At 41.0% G+C, this 21,403-nt stretch overlaps 1 protein-coding gene across 7 annotated transcripts in view; it reads right to left on the bottom strand.

The window, feature by feature from the left end:
• The window catches only part of sdk2 (sidekick cell adhesion molecule 2), a 412,574-nt gene that overhangs the window by 181,711 nt on the left and 209,460 nt on the right, over positions 1-21,403 (bottom strand). The window lies entirely within an intron of this gene.

Raw genomic sequence — 21,403 nt, 5'->3', positions numbered from 1 at the left:
CACTGGAAAAAGAAGAAAGGTGTAACTTTTCCCCAAACTGCACCGTTTTTTAAAATCTAAAATTACCTTACCCCTGGAGTTGCTGTTACTTAAACAGGCAACACACATACACAATAAGGTGTTTTCTTTTCCAACTCTTACGATTCTATCAAAATACGAATGTAATGTTTTTGCCATGTGTTCTGTTTTGAGACCCAGTGTGAAAGTGGAGATTACATGCAGAATTAATTGGTACGTGTAGCAGGTATCAGATTATCTTGTGGCCAATGGCATTGTGAATAAATAAATACATCTTCACAGTTACTCAAATTTGCCTATATCCTTCAACAAAATCCAAGGTTCCTGCTTAAGCAAAACAGCAACACAGAAGAAACAAGCATCTTTATATTCCCAAAACCAGAGACTAAGTATGTGTGGTGATCTAGGTATCAGTTTGCAACCCAATTTTGCAGTAATCACCCAAGCTCAGAAAGCATGAAAAAAGCATTTGCTCTACATTTCTCAATGAGAATAAATAAAAGAGTCTAACCCATTATAAGGCTTTTTGTCTAGACAGTGTTACGAGGACAGAAGAGTAATGTTTGGTTTCCATGACAAAATATTTTAACACAAGGTCATTCAGATTTTGTTTCTAAAAGAGACACAGCTTTTGTTTCAAAGTACAGAATCATTCTATATCAGATCCATACTGTATACATAATACATTGAGGGGAAACAGGCAGATCATATTCTGCCCATCATGCTGCATGGCTGCTTCACTCACCAGTAATCATCAAACTGAATTGTTGTTATTCCTGCAAAAGTAAAGCCACTGTCACTCCCACTAACAAAGCTGGGTTAGCCTTAGGGCTTTGAAGTCCCCTGATCATCTGAAAGCATTGTAGGATTTCCACCCCAGACCTTGCACATGCACCAAACAGGATTAATGTGCAAGAAAAACTCCTAAGAACTTGGTAACCATAGGGCACTGAGAAAAAAGGATAGAAGAAACACATGCTTATTACATTTTGTGGTCATTTGATGGGTCATTTGCTGTTTTACAAATTTAATGGTAGAGCCAAGCAGCCTCACTGTTTTATTATTTGTGTTGTCGAAGGCTTTCATGGATGGAATCACTGGGTTGCTGTGAGTTTTCAGAGCTGTATGGCCATGTTCCAGAAGCATTCACTCCTCACGTTTCACCCACATCTATGGCTAGCATTCTCAGAGGTTGTGAGGTTTTTTGGAAACTATTCAAGTGGGGTTTATATATCTGTGGAATAATGTCCACGGTGGGAGAAAGAACTCTTGTATACCTTTGTGACCACCTTTCCCCCCTATGAGCCTGCACGATCTCTTCAATCTTCTGGCAAGGCTCTCCACTCGTTCCCACCACGATCACAAGCTCGGCTTGTTGGCACCTTCTCTGTGGTGGCCCCTCGGCTCTGTAATTCCCTCCCTAGGGAGATTAGACTGGCCCCAACCCTGTCTGCCTTTATTAAACAGCTGAAAACATGGTTTTTCAAGTGTGCATTTGAACAACCAGTAACATGATAGACCCCTCTCATTGACATACTGTCTCCTCGCACTTTATTTTCCCTCCTACCTATCCTATCCCAAACTATCTTCGACACTTGCCCAGGCACTTTATGCACTTTTTGACTTGACCGTCCCCATTTCAACCATGGATAGTGATGTTCATTTTTTATTACCTTTTCCCTTACTTGGTCACTATGGTGTTATATTGTACTCTGTGTTTTAATTTGTTTTTATATCTGAATGTCATGATGATACTGTTTTTAGTTATTTATATTGGTTTTAACTTGTCACATTTTGTTTCTGTTTTGGGCTTGGCCCCATGTTAGCCGCCCCGAGTTCCTTTGAGGAGATGGTGGCGGGATAGAAAAATATTATTATTATTATTATTATTATTATTATTATTATTATTATTATTATTATTATTGTCTGTTTGAGGCAAGTGTGAATGCTGCAATTGGCCACCTTGATTACCATTCAATGCTAATCAAGGTGGCCAATTGCAACATTCACACTGGCCTCCAACAGACAAGAGAACTTTCCCCCACCCTGGACCTTCCACAGATATATAAACCCCACTTGCCTAATTTCCAACAGACAAATTCTGTTGGATGCCTGCCATAGAAGTGGGCGAAACGGCAGGAGGGAATGCTTCTGGGACATGACCATACAGCCTGAAAAACTCACAGCAATCCTGTTTTATTCTTGTTAAAGAATTAGACAATATCATTTCTCTCTAGACCCTAACTGATATGTCCCTCAAGCTCTCCAGGGTCATAACAGCACTGCTGGGGGTATGATGGTGCTGGAACTCCAACAAAGAACATAATTAGAATAACATTGTATGTTGCAGTTTTAGGGATGTAACAAAAACCAGAGAAACAAACAGCAAACAAAATGTTTAGGCAAGGCGATAATGAGACTGACTAAATAAATTATTGAACCCTATTCTGTCTTTAAAACTCCTTTGTGTGTGTGTGTTCACATGCAACTTCAAGTCACCTCTTGAGTTATGGGACCCCATGAATTTCATAGGTTTTTCTTAGGTAAAGAATACCCAGAGGCGGATTTACCATTTCCTTCTTCTGAAATATTAGCCGATAGGCACGTGGTACTCCTTGGTGGTCTCTCCGCTAAGCTTCCAAGATCAGACGGAATCCAGTGCCTGTAGCCCCTTTCTTTGAATATACTCCTTTCAAATATGTGGACATTTTAAAATGTTAGCCAAATAATGTATGCATTCTTTGCCTGGAAGCAATCCATTCCTTACTCCTTTTCTGCTCATCGCCTCTTGTTCTTCACCTTTGGCATTATTCGCTTGTGTCTATAATCTACTAGACATTGCCCCAAACCTGAATTTCCTCTTTTTAAATGCTCTACTTTCCCCTTCGGTAGGCATAAATGTTTCATCCTCCTGACCACTGCAATTGCTGAGAGGAACCAGAAAGCCTTGCTTTCTATTTTTAACCTGCATTTCAGGGCCTGAGAAATAGAAGCCAAGCCAATGACTCCCCGGTCTGTGGTTTCAGCAGTGCAGTAATGGCTTGAGTGAGCTCTGTTATTCTCTTCCTTGTTGGCTGGGTTGTGCAAACCATATTGAGTTAAATATGGAAGCTGGCAACCAGCTGACTCTTCCGGATGGCTGTAGGAAGGAATTTAAAGGGAACCTTTCCTGTCCCTGTGAGCAGCTGTGCATGAAGAATGACACTCTGAATGAAAGACTGGCAACCAAGAAGATGGACTCTTGTTCACTGCTGTTTTGTAATAGTACCTCACCATATGAGCATAATTTTACGGAAATGAATGAAATGTGAATGCCTCCACTGTCAGAGAAGAAAGATCTTGAGAGATTATTATTGGAATGAAAGGCCTGTTATGACTTTTTATCCATTTGCAGCAGAGGTGCCCATTTAGATGGGGAGTCTGAAAGAACCAAATTGCAGGCAGAAAAATAAATTTAGAATCTTCTACTGAAGGAACATCTATAAGAAAATACAATTTTGGATAGAAATAGCCTGATCCTTTCTAAACAAATCTAAAAGAGGAAAGGATGGGAGAGAGACATGTTGTGACATGTCCTGTCATCTCAGGCCCCTTCCACACAGCTGAATAAAATCCCACATTATCTGTTTTGAACTGGGACATATGGCAGTGTAGACCCAGATAACCCAGTTCAAAGCAGATATTGTGGATTATCTACCTTGATATTCTGGGTTATATGGCTGTATGGAAGGGCCTAAGGCCCCATTTATACTGGCCATTTAATGCAGTTTCAAACCAGCATTTTAGAAAGTGGCTTTGCTGTGCAGATGATTGCTAGGGGAATTTCAAAAAAGGAAAAAGCATTCAAAAGTAAAGCAGTAATAGCTTCAGTTTTAGCAAAGCTAAAGGTTCTTGAGCATGGCAAGGGAGCCAATGAGCTTAAGCAATTACAAGAGCAAAGTCAAGCTCTAAAAGTTATAAAATCATAGAATCATAGAGTTGGAAGAGACCTTGTGGGCCATCCAGTCCAACCGCATGCCAAGAAGTAGGAAAATTGCATTCAAGCACCCCTGACAGATGGTCATTCAGCCTCTGCTTAAAAGCCTCCAAAGGAGACTCCACCAAAAGACTTTATTGACAGAACTACATTTCTATATAGGAAAGTTAGAGTCTAGCTTTCTAACCAGAGACATCTAGTTTCTCTCCACACTCACAAGAGAAGAACAAAGGGAAGGCTCAGGGGCTTACCATGCAGCCAGGAAAGCTTTGAATAAAAAGAGGTGTTCATGAGAAGTATCAGACTTAGGTCACGAAGGGCCCTTCCAGATAGCCATATAACACATATAATCAAGGCAGATAATCCACAATATCTCCTTTGAACTGGGTTATTTGAATCCACACTGTCATATAATCCAGTTCAAAGTGGATTTTATACAGCTGTGCAAAAGGAGCCTCATTTGCCTATTTCCTTGATGAGGACTATAAACTTGTGTAGAATGTGGTTGACTTCCAACAATGATTACATAAGAAATCCTGGAGCCAGTTTGAGGCCTGGATGGTGATTACAGAAATCACAGAGCATTGACCCACATTAAGGGCTTTCTTTCACACACTTTTGTGGGAGTTTGTTGCCTGGCTACCACAGTTTGTAACTAGCTTCCAACTGCATTAAATGGCCAGTGCAGATGGGGCTGAAGTCATCCCTAATGGACAAGGGAGCAGCAAGAACAAGTCCAGAAATGACTATTACTTCCAGTGCTCATAAAGCCCCTAATTCTTCACAACAAGTGGGTTTTCCATTCAAGTCCACCAAAGGAAATAGCTCACAACAATTTCTACTAGACCACCTATTGAGTGCTGTTGCAAACTTAGGGCCTTTCCACACAGCCATATAACCCAGAATATCATGGCAGATAATCCACCATATCTGCTTTGAACTGGATTATCTGAGTCCACCCTGCCATATATTCCAATTCAATGTGGATTTTATACAGCTGTGTGGAAGGTGCCTAAGATGCGGATTAGATGGGAAGGGAGAACAAAGCTCTTCCATGCAATTGAAAAGACATCTCCTTTGTCTAATGGAGATGATTATTCCTCATGAGAGATTATTGCTTCTCATTAGAGGAAACCAGACCAGACAGTCCATCAAATTAAGAATTCCGGTGATCCACTTCGTTTGATTGTGGAAAAAGGTATCCCTGTGCAAATTCTCTGCATAAAAAGAAATCAGTCATAAATACCTGCAAGGGTACGCAGGATTATTATTACACACCCAGAGAACTGAATTGACATAAGCTAACAAAGCAAACTCTTTCCTGCAACTGACATTCTGTGCCATATTGTCGACAGTGACATGATTTTGACCCATCCAGCATCCCTGTTTTTACCTGAGCCATTTAGTAACCATATCAACTAGAGCTTAAAGTCCATCTAGGATTTCTCTAAGCTGCTTTGCTTCCTTTATTCTCAGCTGGCTTCTTAGCATTTTAAAAACCTTTGCTGGGTTTCAAAGATAGAGGGTGGAACAGGCTTGGGAGAGGGAAGACAAGGGAAACAAGAAAGCCCAAGTCTGCCATTTTATTTACGATGTAAAACTGCAAGTTGAAGTGCACAGCTTCATTTTCTGTTTAACAAATGGGATTCTTTTTCACTTCAAAGGCACATTCATATTTCCCAACAGCTTTCAAGTGTGCTTTGAATCACATTATTTTTTTTACACATGCCAAAGAATAAAAAATAAAAATAAAAATAATAATCCTCAACAACCTCCTTAGTTTTACTTCCCGGCATCAATTTGTTATAAAACAATAACATTCCAAGGCCTGTGTGATTAAATTCTTCTTTTCATGTGGGACCAATTCAGAAGGAGGAGGAGGAGGAGGGGAAAAAATAGAGCCACTTCAACTAACAAACAGCACACACACACACACACATGTAGCAAGCACAATGTTAAAAGGGTTTAAGCTTTCCAAGCCCCCACGCAGGGCAATTTGCTGTGAGATAGGCATTTATATTTTATTGCTTCTCTTGTCCTCTGGGGCCTTTTGGAAGCTGAACAAACTAAAGAGTGTCAACTTCAAGGTGGTAAAACGTTTGAAGTGCACACTTTACTCCAAAGGTATCACCGTTTCTGGCGAGGGTTAGAGATCTGACAATCTTCTAAAAAGAAAATAAAGCCAGAGTAATCTTAATTTACTGATATGTTGTCAGGCTCCTGTGAAACACAGTATTCTACAAATGGGATGTTCAAATTATGCTCCTAATCCCATACCAAATCTCCAGGCAGGCTAAAGTCCAGCAAAGACCATGCCACACTACCAAATTCTGACTTTTGACCCTACATGGCTATGGCTAACCTAATCACACCATAAAGTTGCCCATAAAGTTATTGTGTGATCCATTATTTTACTCCAGTTGGAGTGTTCAGTAGGTTTCCCTCTCACACAAACTCTACCCCTTAAACGTAGTGAGAGTTTTCTGCAAACTTCAAGAAAACATATAGAAACTTGTGGTTGTTTGTTGTTTATTTGTTCAGTTGCTTCCGACTCTCCGTGATCTCATTGGCCAGTCCACACCAGAGCTTCCCGTTGGCTGTTGCCATCCCCAGCTCCTTCAAGGTCAAGCCAGTCACTTCAAGGATACCATCCGCCCATCTTGCCCTTGGTTGGCCCCTCTTCCTTTTTCCTTCCATTTTCCCCAGCATCATTATCTTCTCTACGCTTTCCTGTCTTCTCATTATGTGTCCAAAGTACTTCATCTTTGCCTCTAATATCCTTCCCTCCAGTGAGCAGCCAGGCATTATTTCCTGGACTGGTATGGACTGGTTGGATCTTCTTGTGGTCCAACGCACTCTCAGAATTTTTCTCCAACACCACAGTTCAAAAACATCTTATCTTCCTTCACTCAGCCTTCCTTATGGTCCGTAGGTTACCACGGGGAATACCATTGCTTTAACTATGTGGACCTTTGTTGCCAGTGTGATGTCTCTACACTTCACTGTTTTGTCGAGATTGGTCATTGCTCTCCTCCCAAGAAGTAAAAATTAAGCAGTCAAAATCTGTCCCATCACCACTCTATATCAAAAGAAAGGTATCAAATGCTTTTTTTAAAAAATTCATTCAATGGCTTAAAACATTAGATTCAGAGCAGAAATAAGACTGGTAAATATCACAATTAGGTAATGATACATCACAAAATTCAGGTTGAACATCACCTATTTAATTCTAATTCGGAAATCCACAATACTTCAGAATCCAAAGTTCTCCACATAGGTGGCCGAGATGATGACACTTTTACTTTCTGATGTTTCAGTGTACGTAAACATTGTTCTATGCACAAAATTATAAAAATAAAATGAAACTATCCTTAGACTATGTGAATGAGATGTGAAACCTTCATGAATTTTTGTGTTTAGACTTGAGTCCTGTCTCCAAGGTAGCTAATTAAGTCTATATATGCAAATGCAGTATTCCAAAATCTAACACACGCCTGGTCCGTAGAATTTTAGATAATGGAAACTCAACCTGTATTGTGCAAGTATAAAACTGGGTGGGAGGTAATTTGAATAACTGAGGATGAAAGGACTTCTTCAATCATCCCTAAAACGTGTGGCTTTGATGTATGTCTTTTACTCTGATTGAGAAAGATCCATCTCCCTTACCCTTTTACATTTATTTTTCTTCTTTATAGTATTATCAGGCTACATAACAATACTTTGAAGATGGTTCTAAGGTATGATTTAAGTTAGAACTCTGTGTTTAAACTCATTTCTGTTTCAGATTATCCCTGATCCATGGTAACTTAATACAAGTATTTACCTATCTGGTATTAAATATGTAGTAAATTGGATGGGATACAAAAGGTATAATGTATTCTGACCAAATTGTATCAATAAGATAGGAAAATCCCATCAAAATAACCATAATCCAAGTTTATGCTTCAACTACAGAGGCAGAAGGAGGAGTAACTGAAAGATTCTGTGCTGGAGTTCAGAAGGAAATCGATCACACGCTTTCTTGTTAATAATAGGCAATTGGAATGCAAAAGTAGGACACAAAGAAGAATCAAAGATTTTAGGAAAATTTGATACATGATCAAGAAATTTGCTTCTTTTCTTGATCATGTGTCAAAATTTCCTACAATCTTTCAGAGTGACTGACTTGAATTTGCAAATCCAAAAGTTTGTTCATCATTAAGCGCATTCCTCAAGCAGTCAAATATATGATTGCATACATGGACATAATATAGAAATCAAATAGACCTCATAATTGGAAACAGAAGATGGAGAAACTCCATTCTCTCTACAGAAACAGACCAGGAACAGGAACATGAATTAGAGTAGATAAATGAAGAAAGACAATAGGAAGAAAATCAGCTCATTGATTATTAAAAGTCAAAATGGATTTTTCAAAAACAAGTTTTTCCATACTAAACTTATCTCTTTTTTGATAGAGTTACAAGCTTGGTAGATGCAGGGAATGCTTTGGCAAACAAACTAGTCAAATGTGGGCTATGCAATGCTACTATTAGGTGGATATGTAATTGGTTAAGTGACCCAACCCAAAGGGTGCACTAATTATTCTTTTCATCCTGGAAAGAAGTGACTAGTGGAGTGCTGCAGGGTTCAGTCCTGGGCCCAGTTCTGTTCAACATCTTTATTAATGACTTGGATGGTTTAGAGGACCAGAATACAGAATGGGTGACACCTGGCTTGACAACAGTCAATGTGAGAAAGATCTTGGAGTCTTTGTGGACAACAAGTTTGACATGAGCCAACAGTGTGATGCAGCAGCTAAAAATGCCAATGGGATTTTAGGATGCATCAAATGAAGTGTAGTGTCTAGATCAAGGTAAGTCACGGTGTCTTTGTATTCTGCTTTGGTAAGACTTCACCTGAAATACTGTGTCCAATTCTGGGCACCACCATTTAAAAGACATATTGAAAAACTGGAATGCGTCCAGAGGAGGGCTACTAAAATGATCACAGATCTGGAGACCATGCCCTATGAGTAGCATCTTAAAGAACTGGATATTTTTAGCCTGCAGATGAGAAGGTTGACAGGAGACATGATAGCCATGTATAAATATGTGAATATGATGACCGTCACCCCGGCTTTCAAATTAATTTGAACCCGCAGCGGAGAGTTCCGCAGATCCATCACCAAAGGAACGGAGCGGGACCGCAGCAGACTATTATTAAAAGATCTTTTTTTCTTCACTTTCCCCTTCCCTGAACTATGTAACAAATCCCCCAATAAAAGTAGCATTTATTTTAACAGTAACACTCTCTATCTGGTTATTTTGTGTCTTTCTCTGACTCCTTTCTTTGCATGCAATCTCTCTCTCTCTCTCCCTCTCACTAACCCGTCTGATCTTTAAACTCTGGCGGAGGCTTCTCCACCATAGATTAATACAGCGGACGGTACAAATTGGCTCATATCTTTATCAAAATTACCCCTAGCACACTCATCTTTTAGTCCTAACCCTTTCTAAGGCCCCTGACTCAAGGACCACCAGCGGAACCAAAATCGGTCCGGTTCTCGGCACCTCAACAGCTGACTGTCAAACGGGACCGACTGCTCTTTTCAAGCCGGACTGCTCTCCTCCAGCCTTATCCCGGACTTTCCTCTCCCCGTGACCCTGCGGAATGGTTCTAGGAGATCCCTAGCCCCTTTCTGTGAACTAGGGATGGGGGGATCGCTCTCCCGCTGGGGAGACATAGTTCTCCAAGGACCCTCACCCTCTCTACAGCTGCCAGGGGGTGCCCGGACGGGTGCCCTCCACGTCTCATTCATACCTTCATAATTTTATGAAGGAGAAGAACACTCTTCCCCAGACCTACCCCTGAACTTATGAAATCTTATACTTCAAAAGACTGCAACCCACATGTGCCTCTTCCCCATGCCATCTCTACGAATTCCTTCCACCAACAGATGAACTCTTTTCCTCATGTATGTACCTAGACACCCTCATGACCCACTGTTGTATGAATTTCTAATCGTTGGGCTAACTTCATGAATTGTGAAATCATGCTGCTAGAACTCCACTTCTATGACTTTCCATATTGGGTTCCCCAGATGTTGAAAACCTCGTTCTTATCAAATGTTTTCAATTGTTTATATCATCCATGATTCCCCTTTATGCAATGTAACCCACCTCTATGGATTCTCCCTTACTTCCTTGAAATCTATCTATCTGCCTATATGTATTTGTACTCTTTGGGATCCCCGGAAAATATGTGTTTTTCCCAGCTGGGTTTACGCTCCAACTTTATTTTATTTTTCATTTTATTTCATATAATTGTCAAATCATGAAATCAAATGGGAAATATTTTGACCCCAACATGAACCCCAGCTCCTATGACCCAGGTTTACCTTCCCCAAAACAAAAGGTTAATCTGCTGCCGCATAACCTAATCAGAATCAGATTGCATGGACAATATAGGGCTTGAGTCGCCGAATAAAAGGTGATTCGCCCTCAAGGCAAACATTGTCATATCTCCTCCAAAGGGAAAACCAGGACGTCTCAGGAAGACGCCCTGCTGAGCCCATTGCCACCCATCCTTACTTCCCCCCCCCGACACCTCAAGGCATATCTGAAATCAGTGTACATGACAGGAACCCCTGATGACTGTCATTAATCCCTTTAGAATTCGGCCGGACAAGAACTAATCCGATCCTTCCTGCTCAGTCACTTCATTGTTTCAATAGCTCCCGCCTTCTCCTCTCTGATTGGCCCGAGTGGGGACAAAAAGCGGCTCCCCATTGGGCCAGCAGAGCAAGGCGGGAAACGAAAGCCCGCCTCGTTCAGCCTATCCGCGATCAGATGGGCGGGGGGAGCGGGGCGGGAAATTCAAGGGGCTGTCAGACCGAAACATTGTATAAATATGGCTTTATTTTGAATATATGATACGCTAGTAGACTGAATGATCGCTACTAGTGTCCTTTTCAGCTGAATCGCTCAATAAAGACTCCTTGGCGGATTTTCCTTCAACTTTGGCGGACCTTCTTCATTTCGGCTCCAGGTTGTATTGCGGCTCATATTCTCCTATTGGCTCCGCCAAGGTCCGTTCTCTCAGGACCGGATCGGCTCTCTCCTTAAGGGGCCCGATCCCCTAAAAACGCGGTCGACAACAAAAGGGTGTCATAAGGAAGAGAGAACAGGCTTGTTTTCTGCTGCCCTTGAAACTACGACAAGGTGCAATGGGTTCAAATGACAAGAAAGGAGATTCCACCTGAGCATTAAGAAGAACTTCCTGACTGTATGAGCTGTTCAGCAGTGGAACTCTCTGCCTCAAAGTGTGGTGGAAACTCCTTCCTTGGAGGCTTTTAAATAGAGGCTGGATGACCATCTGTCAGGGATACTTTGGTTGTGCTTTTCTTGCATGGCAGGGGGTTGGACTAGATGGCCCATGTGGTCTCTTCCAACTCTATTATTCTATGATTATTATTTGAAATGTGATGCTGGACAAGAGTTCTACAGATACTAAGGACTGAAATTTTTTTAATTAATGGCTCCTATAGCAAATCAAGCCTGAACTCTTCTTAGAAGCCAAGATAATTTAATTGATCCAGACGTACGTTGGCCATATTTTGACAAAACATGATTCGGAAGAAAAGATAATAATGTTTGGTAAAGTAGAAGAGAGTAGATAAACAAGATCATATTCCAGATGAAATGACTATCAAAGAAACTATGGTCTGCAAGACCTAAGCAGGACTGTTTAGGGTTGCCAGAAGTCAAAGTTTACCTCATGACAGTTAAGACCAGATTGATCATAGCTTTGGATTTTGAGGTGCCTGTGTTAAATCTGATGAGTATAATCCACTTTGGATCCATGCGCAGTCATAACACTGAACCTGCGAGGCATAATATGTGCCAAAACCCAGCACACAGCAGGATATTTACTTTGTGATAATGGCTTATCAATATCACCTTGTGGTCAGTTTGCCAAATGAAGGCACAGCACAGAAAATACACAGGAAGCAAGCAAGTAAGGGCAAAAAGTATTAAAACACGCCTTTGCTTCCTAATTATTTTATGGGTGTAAACACTGGGCCAGCTCTGTGTGTGATTTTATCCCATCCAGGTGTGGAATGAAATATTTCTAACTATGTATCTCAGCTGCTTGTAACTGGTCTAGACACAGTGCAAAATTTCAAGTTGACATCCTGATTTTCAGAATCCAAAGGCTACATGCTTCTGAGAACTAGCTTCATTTCAAGTTGGGTCTTTCCCCATTTCAATGGGACCTGACTCAAATCCTTGCCACCTTATCTTGCCCTCTTTGTACCCCCTGCTCTTGTCACTACTCCAAAATTACAGAGGAGAAGATGAGATTACATTGGCAAAGATCTCAATTCTGCATAAAACTGACCCTGTCAGTTAGGGTCTCTTTTATACAAAAGTAATGTTCAAAGCCCCCGGTGGCTCAGTGGATTAAACCACTGAGCTGCTGAACTTGCTGACCGAAAGGTCAGTGGTTTAAATCTGGGGAGTGGGGTGAGCTCCCACTGTTAGCCCCAGCTTCTGCCAACCTAGCAATTCAAAAACAAGCAAACATGAGTATATCAATAGGTACCATTCCAGTGGGAAGGTAACAGGACTCCATGTAGTCATGCCGGCCACATAACCTTGGAGGTGTCTATGGATGATGCTGGATCGTCGGCTTAGAAACAGAAATAAGTACCAATCCCCAGAATCGGACACAACTAGACTTAATGTCAGGGGAAAACCTTTACCTTTACCTTAATGTTCAAAGCATCATTTTCTGACAGTAACCAAACAATGCTGAGGATAGTTGGCATGGGGGGGGAGGCTGGAGGTGGGGTAGTTGGCACGAGGGGAGGGAGTGTTCTACTCATGGCTGCCCCCGGCCCTCCTCTCAGTCTAGGGACGTAGCAGCCCACCACGTCCCAAGTTTGAGAGGACAAGGAGACATGTGGCTCCCGAGAGCTCTGGAAAGCTCTTTGTAGCTCATATATCTGTCCCATCCCTCCTCTCAGGCTGGGGATGTGGCAAGATGCTGTGTCCTCAGATTGAAAGAAGGGCAGAGGCAGGTAAGGAAAAAGCTCAGGCGGCCACATCCAGCCCACAGGCCTGGGTTTGCTAATGCCTTCTGTATCTCACCAGTAAGGAGGTTGCTTTCAGGGCTTTTTTCTTTTGCATGGAAAACTTATGTTGATGTCTTCAGCTATGCTCTCTCCACTTTTCAGGGAAACCAGGGAAAAACTGCTAGGAAGGGCAAAGTGCGGGGGCCGCTTAGTCAATAATCAGCTGGGCTTCTCCAGTATTGCTATTCAATGCTTAAAAAAGAAAAGAAAAATCTTTGAGGTTTTTCAAACACTTAAAGGGAGCACTTGAAAGGACTAATTGATTTGGAGAGGGGTGGGGTGCCAGAGGAGCTCACGCACATCACTGAACTGGACTGGAAGGAAAAGGTGAGCTCTGAATGCAAGCAGGTGGAGGGTGCAGTGTTGACCTAGCAGTGTAGATTGCAAAATTTCTAGTTGGTCTGGTCAGTCTACAGTGTTCATCATATCAATCCGAAGAGAGAGCCAGAATGGTGTAGTACATAGACTAGGACTACAAGAGACCAGGGAAATGCAATAGGTGACCTTGGGCAAGTCACATTATCCCAGATTTTCCTTAGGATGGCTATCTGGTAGATATGATATAAAACATCAGTTATGGATAGTTCTGCATAGTTCAAATCACCTTATCAGACAGCAAGTGGAAGGAGGAGGCAGTGATCTGCTTCACTGTGAGGCATGGGGAAGCCATGCCTCACATTGCCGGGAGGGCAATTCCATGGGAGAAGCGCAAGGTGCCTGCAACTTTTCCCCATAGATTGGGCAACACAGGAAGTGTTCTGTGTTGCCAGGGTGGTGGCAACACACAAGTTCCACCCTTTGCACCCACGGAGCTGGCACAACATCGTTTGATGGGAGCCAGTAGGCTCTGTGGGTGATTGAGGCAAAATCAGCTGAACCTAGCCCCGTTCGATGAGGTTGTGTGTCTGAAAATCCACAGTTCTGTGTAGCCTCCTAGGCTGATCCAGGCTAAATCCATAAGGATTATATCTGGCATCTAGGATGAGTGGATGGAAATCCAGATTCTTATAGATCTCAGCTGCCACAGACTACTTTGATATATATCACATTTATATTCTGCCCTTCTCACCCGAGAGGAGACTCAGGGCTGAGCATAACATATATATGGCAAGCATTCCATGCCAGAACATAAAATAATTATAAATATACACAAACATTAAAATCAGTTATATCTACTTTAAAATCAGCTGTTTAAACCAGCTTAGTGGGAAAGCTCTAGTGTATGAACTAGCAAGGCATTTTTATAAGACTCACTGGACTTAGACCTTTAAGACTCACAGGTTTTTTTTTTTTTACATGAGCTTTCATGGCTATAAACCCACTTCCGATAGTTATAAGAAGTGGGTTTATATACACAAAAGCTCATGCAGGAATTAAAAAAGACAGTTAATCTTAAGGGTGCTGCTACTTTAATTTTTCCTCCTACCCCTCCCTTCTTCCTTTTATGCTGTAAGAAACTAACATGGCTACTTCTTTGAAAACCAATGCAGTTTTATGTGTTGTCGAAGGCTTTCATGATCAGAATCACTGGGTTGTCGTGAGTCTTCCAGCTGTATGGCAGAAAACGTCAGGAGAGAATGCTTCTAGAACATGGCCATACAGCCCGGAAGACTCACAACAACCCAATGCAGTTTTGATATGGGAAGCACACACTATATTTGTTGGAGAGGAAATATTTTGGGAGTGCTGTAAGCCATCCACACATGGGGGAAAAAAGTCAATTTAATTGTTTGTGCAGCTTAACCTAACAACCAGTGAGCAATACCGATGTTTGTTATTTTTTCACTAACTAAATGTAATGAAAGCTCTTGTAGAAATGCCAACTAGCAACATCGCTAGTGGAGTTGCATCGACAGAAATAAATCTAATGCAAATGGCTAATCAGGAAAGTTGCATCCATTCTGTCTTAGCTTGCCGACAAAAGGAAAGTGATTAAAAGAAGTATAAGGCAAGAACTAATGGGTTATTTTTAAAGGGGGTGGGGGTGAGAGTATGGGTAAGGGGAGGTCTTAGTGGGAAAGATCTATTGTATGTCTGGTGCCCTACTGTTTAGGCTTATCACAGAAAATAAACCAGTGAAAATAATTACAGTTTTGTTGTTGTTATTGGGATTTTTTTAATGGTTTGCAGTTATTCATGAAGTAGCAGGAACTTCTGATCTCTGTCACACTCTGCCCAGTTGCAGTTCCTTGTTAATTTAAAATTCACACAATAAGCACATATTATATCAGCTTCAGTTGCTATTGACTCAAACTACAAAACTAAGGATGGCAACACTGGAACCTGGAGGAGTGCCTGAGCCAAATGGAAATCCTTTCTTCTCCTCTCCTACCCTGTTTGCACTTTGCACAAACCACATTTGCACTTTTAACGTAGTTTGCAGCAAATGAAGTGAAATGAACTGTAAATGGGAATGTGGGAGAAGGTGAGAAAAGCAGGGAACTTTTAAAAGCAGCTGAAAAAGTGAGCTGAGAGAAGATTAATTTTGGACAATAGGACAATATGGTTCGAAGGTGAAGCACCAATTGGCCCTTTCAGGTTCAATTTACACATCTGCAGAATGAAATTAGAAAGAGATATGACAGGGAGACTACTTCTGGAAAGTCTGCTTTTCAACCTGATAGTTCTAAATGTATTACTGAATGTTCCTACCCCCTCTTCAGTAAACAAAACTGAAAAACTGCTTCATTGTTTTCCTGAGCATGAGTCTTTATACTGCATTGTGAAGCAAATGGATTCATCCCTTCCTCTCTGCCTTACACATACCAGAGAGGTGTTTTGTTTTTTTTACATTACTAAACCAGTGTTATAGCCATGTACCAAGAGGAAATGACAATCCATACAGGCAGCACCATTGTACAGCATCATAATCTAATCAGTATACAACTGCTAAAAAATAAAAAGAGGCAACAAAACCAGCCTTCTCTTTATTGCAGGTGGTTAAAAATACAGTAGAGTCTCACTTATCCAACCTTCGCTTATCAAAAGTTCTGTATTATCCAACACGGTCTGCCTTTTAGTAGTCAATGTTTTTGTAGTCAATGTTTTCAATACATTGCGATATTTTGGTTCTAAATTCGTAAATACAGTAATTACCACATAACCTTACCATGTATTGAACTGCTTTTTCTGTCAATTTGTTGTAAAACATGATGTTTTGGTGCTTAATTTGTAAATCATGTTTAATAGGCTTTTCCTCAATCCCTCCTTATTATCCAACATTTTCACTTATCCAACGTTTTGCCAGCCCGTTTATGTTGGATAAGTGAGACTCTGCTGTAAAGCTATATTAAAACATCTTGCCTTGTTCCTGACATGTTTACATTAACCTCCAAGGAGAAGGAGTTCCATAGGCTGGAAGCTACAGACAAGATTGCCTCCTCACATGTCCTTCATGTGTTATCTTTGAACAAAGAAGACTCCTCCAAGAAGCATCTTCAGCTGCTCTGGCAGAACATTCAAGAGCCTTTGGGGTACTTCGGACTTTATGTGGCGGAGAGCAACTGGAGATGCTCATTAACAGAGATCACATTAGCAGTATCACCTGGGAGGTGACAATGTTCTACGGCAGGCATGGGCGAACCAGCCCTCTACGTGTTTTGGACTTCAACTCGCACAATTCCGGCTCTTAGGAATTGTGGAAGTTGAAGTCCAAAACATTTGGAGGGCCAAAGTTTGCTCAGACTGAGTGAAAACTCTTTCTTCCCAAGAAAACTTGGTTATCTATGCAACATGAACAATGGCTAAAACATTTTTCAAACATAGATGTGGGATTTACATTTTGAATGGGATCCTTTCTATTAAGACATTAAGAGCAAACCCAGGCCCCTTCCACACAGCTGAATAAAATCCCACATTTTCTGCTTTGAAATGGAATATATAGCAGTGTGGACTCACATAACCCAGTTCAAAGCAGATATTATTGGATTTTCTGCCTTGATATTCTGGGTGATATGTCTGTGTGGAAGGGCCCTCAGATTATCAATGGCACCACTAGCAGAATGCTCCAGGGTCCTTTGGTGGTGAAAAGCCCCATTCTGCACCCATGTATATACAAACACCTTTTACAATAATGCTATCGAGAGAAATACTACTCCTGGGGAGAATGGAAGCCATAAATGGTTCCTGGTCTGTGTTCCCTATGGGTAGATAGGACTGATTACTTGCTTTATTTCCCATCTCCAGTGTGAATGAAGAGGTCAGTGATGTACTGGCATTGCTGCCTTTACCCACTTCCTTTGACTTTCCAAATCTCATGGATGAAAACTGGGACACATGTAGCCATGGAAAATCAGAGATGTGTCAAAGGTTGTTTATGGGAAAGAACAGATGAACTAGGTGAGCCTGCAGCAGTTTGTTTTTCCCTAACCCTACAGCAAAGTGCAATGGTCCATTTCCTCCTGCTCTCCGTCTTGCTGAGTTAATTGCATGCAAATCAGATATGCACTTTGAACTCAAGTTTGCAGCAATTCAAGTGAGGTGAAAACAAAAGAAGAAAGGAGGAAGAGAAGACTGCGAGATTTTAGTAACACATTAAAAGGGGGAAGAATATAGCATTAATCAGGATGGTCCTGTTTTATTAGAAAAGTTGGAAAGCATCATCTTATCCTTCAGTCTGAACAGGACTCTGGCTCCAGAGAGGATTTATTTTGGCCTGTCAGCTCCTTGGTCTTCCATGGCACCAACACATTCCTTCAAAGTGAACATATGTACCAAGACCCGGTTAGGATAAACATCTGCTTTTGGAATTGTTTCAAGGTCCCAACCATTTCAATTGGGCCTTGCTCAAGAGCTTTCTCAAGAATGTAGTGTCAGCAGTTAAAGCTTTACACCATTCAAGCTGAAAATAGTCAAACTATGTCACAAATCTCCCAAACTTTTCATTAAAGAAAGACAAAAGCTCATTTGGTATAATCAGTACCCAGATGGAGCTCCAGATGAAGGCTGATTCCAACTACCAGTTGCCTGAAGAAGGAGAAGAAACTGCTGCCTTTACACTGGACTGAAATTCAGCTCTATGATCTATTGAGCTTGCTGTCTAATGCTTTTCATTGAGTTGAACCAGGGTCCTTCCACACAGCCATAAAACTCAGAATATCAAGGCAAACAATCCACATTATCTGCTTTGAACTGGGTTATCTGAGTCCACACTGTCATATAATTCAGTTCAATCTATCCACGCTAAACAATTTTTAAAAAGCAATAAAAAACTAATAAATAAATAAATAAATAAATAAATAAATAAATAAATAAAATATTTATGTATTATTTATAGCAATAATAATAATAATAGTGCATTAAAAACAGAATCAAAATACAGCAAATACATTAGAATGGCCTTTAAAACTCATGCTTTCCTGGCTGTACAGAAGAAAAACAAAAGCCAATAATGAATAGTGACCACTATATTGCTCACTCCACAAATGTTGAGAAACCACCCATAAGAAAAAAAATAACAGAAAAGGCTAAATACAATTAAATTACACCATAATAATGCACGGCCCCATACTTGTTTAGCAGTACCACAAGTTCTCACACAAACAGTGTGGTCAGCAATGTCACATTTGTCTTACAGCCTTGATCTGGTGCCTTCATATTTTCACTTGTTTGACTAGATCTAGGAAAGCATTCGCAGACAGTGCTTCAATGTAGCCAATGTTAAAGATGATATCAGACACTGGATCCAAGAAGAAGAATGGGGTCAGAGATTGTGCAAATGCATCACCACTGGTGGAGGTTATTTTGAATATCAACACATTATCGCCGAAGAGCTACTTTATACATGTAGGTAGTTGCACATGTCTAATGTTATTATGAAGGAGTTTTGACCCAATGGGTGTTATGTTCAGTCTGAATCTTTTTATAAAATATAATGGTTTATAAATATTGGCATTTCCTTGGCACTTAAATGCTAATATTTACAGTCAGAACAAATGATTCCTTCCCATGATGGAGGACACGCACTGCTATTAAAAATGCCACATGGAATAACAATGCATATGCCTCTTTGGGATATTTGTGATGCTATTAGTGATGAATACAACCACTCCCTTTCCAGAGACTTCAAAATCACCAGGGGCTTATGCAAAATGAATGTTTGCAAGACACTATCTTAATCCCCCATCACTTTCAACAGGTTTTTTCTTATCCTCACGTAGCTATACAATAAAAGTCCCCCCTTCTTTGTTGATACTGGTTTTAAAAGCAGGTTAGTTTATTTCCTACTCACCTTCATTTCATTAACATTATCTGCCAATATAAATTAAGTCTTTTAAGAAAAGGAATGTTTCAGAACATATTTTATATAACACTGGTGTGTCCCCTCCCCTTTAATTTATTTTATTCATTGCCATTGTAGTAAGGCTATGTTTCTATACATTATTGATTCTCATGAGAGGACATGTGTCAAAGCTAATACAGATAAAGTAATTGGATTGAATTGGCTTCTTCCAGAAAAGGCAAAGTGCACCAATCCAAATGCTTTCAGATATCATCCCATGGCCAAGCCACAATTCCATATCCAGAGTAGGAATATCCACTGGAAGTCCAGCAGTCACTGAACACAACTGTACAGGTGGAATCCTAGTGAGACTTCCTAGAGAGTTATCACAATAGGCCACCACTTGTGGCTGAGTATGTCTGTCTTCCAAGGATAAAATCTTCTGTAAGTGACTGTAGAGACCTGTTCTGGACCAGCATGGTATTTTGTAGTGAGGACATACATTTCCATATGGAAGGTGGTCCTGGCAATGGTTTGTTTGACATGCCTTCCTCTTGGCATGTTTCTCCCTTTTGCCCTTTATTCACGCATCTCCAAAATCCATAGCACTTTTGGTAGCAGCTGACCTCCAGTTACAACACTCAAGAGCCAGGGCTTTCCAGTTCTTGGAGTGTATTCAACATTTTTAAAGGTTAGATTTAAGCCCATCTTTAAATCTCTTTTGTTGTCCACCAACATTTTGTTATTTGTTCTTGAACTGAGAGTAACGTAACTGCTTTGGGAGATGGTGATTGGGACAATGTGGCCAGTCCAGTGAAGTTAATGGCGGAGAATCATTGCTTCAGTACTGGTGATCTTTGCTTTATCCAGAATCATGACATTTGTCTCCCTGCCTTTCCAGGAGATTTTCAGGATTTTTCCAAGGCAACGCTAATGGATTCATTCCAAAAGTTTATTGCTTATATTATTTACTGTATTTGTTAGTTGTTATAAGCTTCCCCGAGTTTCTTTGGAGGCAGGGTACAAATCATCATCATCATCATCATCATCATCATCACCACCACCACCACTATCATTACTATTATTATTAAGAGTGACATTTGTAGACTATTCATGTTTCGCAGGTGTGTAATAGTGTCACGCCCGTGGCAACGGAGCACCAAGAACCGGACACGGAGGCCAATATCTATCTAATATCTTTATTAAAGAAATATGTAAGAATAATAAAAACAAGTAGAAAATATAGTCCAGCAACAGACCTTTCAAGAAAGGTCAAATTTAGTCCAGAAATGTAAAGTTCAATATATTATATTAGAGTTCAAAGTTGAATCCAAGAAACCGAAACACACACTATTGCTAAGCAATAGTGTGGGGAAGCGTCCAGGGTCTTTCAAGGTCCAAGGTAAAACCCACAACAAAGGTCGAGAATAAAACTTGATTCTTGAAGCAAGGTCCGTGGCTAGGAACAAGGTAAGGCAATTCTTGAACACTTGGATAGGCAAAGCAAGGTAACTGGGTTTGTGGACTTTGCGAAGTCCACACTAAGCTGGAAACATGAATTCACTCCTGAAGCTGCTCTGCTGACTCCGCACGGAACCTACCGTGCCAGGCACATATATCTGGGCCCCGTTTTCCTGCCAAGCAGGTGTCCAGCGTTCTCTTTCCCTAGAGAACAGGAAACGAAACCCAGCTTTCTCCAGATGTGAGACTCCCTAGATTTTCCCAGGGGAAACATGGCTAATCAGTGTCTTGTTTAGCTGCAATTCTCAAACTCCTGCGAACCTGTTCCTTCACTCCCCTGTCTGCAGTATAGGACTGTCTCCTAGCAAAAGGGGGTGAGAGCTGCTCAAGGTCTGTTTTAATGGGTTCTTGGGCAAAAACATCAACATCAGGCATCTGGAAAGATTCCGGCTCTTGCTGAGCCGGTGAAAACCCCATGTTTTCGTCTTCATTAGCCACGATGGCACTGGGAGCAGGACTACAAGGCCCATGAGGCATCACAAATAGAGTTGGAAGGACAATAGTTTTATAAACAAGTATCAGCTTTATAAACAAGCATTGTGGTACCTCT

This window comes from Anolis carolinensis, chromosome 2 (genome assembly GCF_035594765.1).
Source record: "Anolis carolinensis isolate JA03-04 chromosome 2, rAnoCar3.1.pri, whole genome shotgun sequence".
NCBI classification, from domain to species: Eukaryota; Metazoa; Chordata; class Lepidosauria; order Squamata; family Dactyloidae; genus Anolis; species Anolis carolinensis.
The sequence above is the reverse complement of the archived record's forward strand: the minus strand, read 5'-3'. Positions and strand labels throughout refer to the sequence as shown.